The sequence below is a fragment of the Phalaenopsis equestris genome, unplaced genomic scaffold (assembly GCF_001263595.1).
Source record: "Phalaenopsis equestris unplaced genomic scaffold, ASM126359v1 Scaffold000426, whole genome shotgun sequence".
Classification (NCBI taxonomy): Eukaryota; Viridiplantae; Streptophyta; class Magnoliopsida; order Asparagales; family Orchidaceae; genus Phalaenopsis; species Phalaenopsis equestris.
Window position 1 is genome coordinate 88,530 of NW_018164867.1, and position 983 is coordinate 89,512.

Genomic DNA, 983 nt, shown 5'->3' on the forward strand with positions numbered 1-983 from the left:
AATAATAATAATAATAATAATAATAATAATAAATTATTTAGCCCAATATAAAAACAATCAATTCCTACATCAATCTTGCCACTTTAGTTTCAAAGCATAACATATCCCTGGTATCTTTTTCAGTTGACTGGACTAGAAAGGTTCTCAAATCACGATTAAAGTAGACTAATTAACCAAAAAACTACTGCAATGATTATATGCAATGTACCATCAAAATTGAACCATGGAGAGTATATTCAAATAGAGTTCACTAATATAGAATTAATTCTATTACTTGCAACAAATTATCTTATTAGATTCAATATATTTTGCATACTAATTGTATTTTAATGGTACTTGAACATCACTTAGGGGTAAATCAAGAAATTACTCGACCAAGAATTCAGTCATTTTAGCTTTGAATAAAGATAGTGGAACTAGTATAATTGCTTCATAGACAAGAATAAACCATTATAACTTAGTTAAAGAGACAAGCTTTGTGATTTGTGCCTATTTGAAATACATGTTCATACTAACAAAGCACTCGATAATACTAGTTTATATAGTCTCTAATGAGCTTTATTTTCATTGAAAATCTCCATCAAGCAAGCATACTTCCAAAATAACAAGAGAAGAACAAAAGACAGATGATAAACTCTCTACTCATGAGAAGGTAGAGGAATCAAAGTTTGCCAAGTAACTGCAATAAAAAAGGTTTAATAAGGTAATTTTACAACTTTTTTTTTTTTTCGAAATAACATGTATTGTACATAGTCCGAGATCGCAAGGTATGACAAATAAAAAATTAGAAAGTTTTTTTCAAAACTCTTTCTGGTAAAATTCAAGAATGTTGCCATCAAGAAGAAAGTGCTTATTATAGTTAACTAGAATAAAATACTAGAGTTGGTGAATCAATCAAATTTAACCCTTTCATTGATGACCTTATGGAAGGGGAAAGAGGTGAATATAATACTTCATTCTAATGAATATGAGGGACAATTACT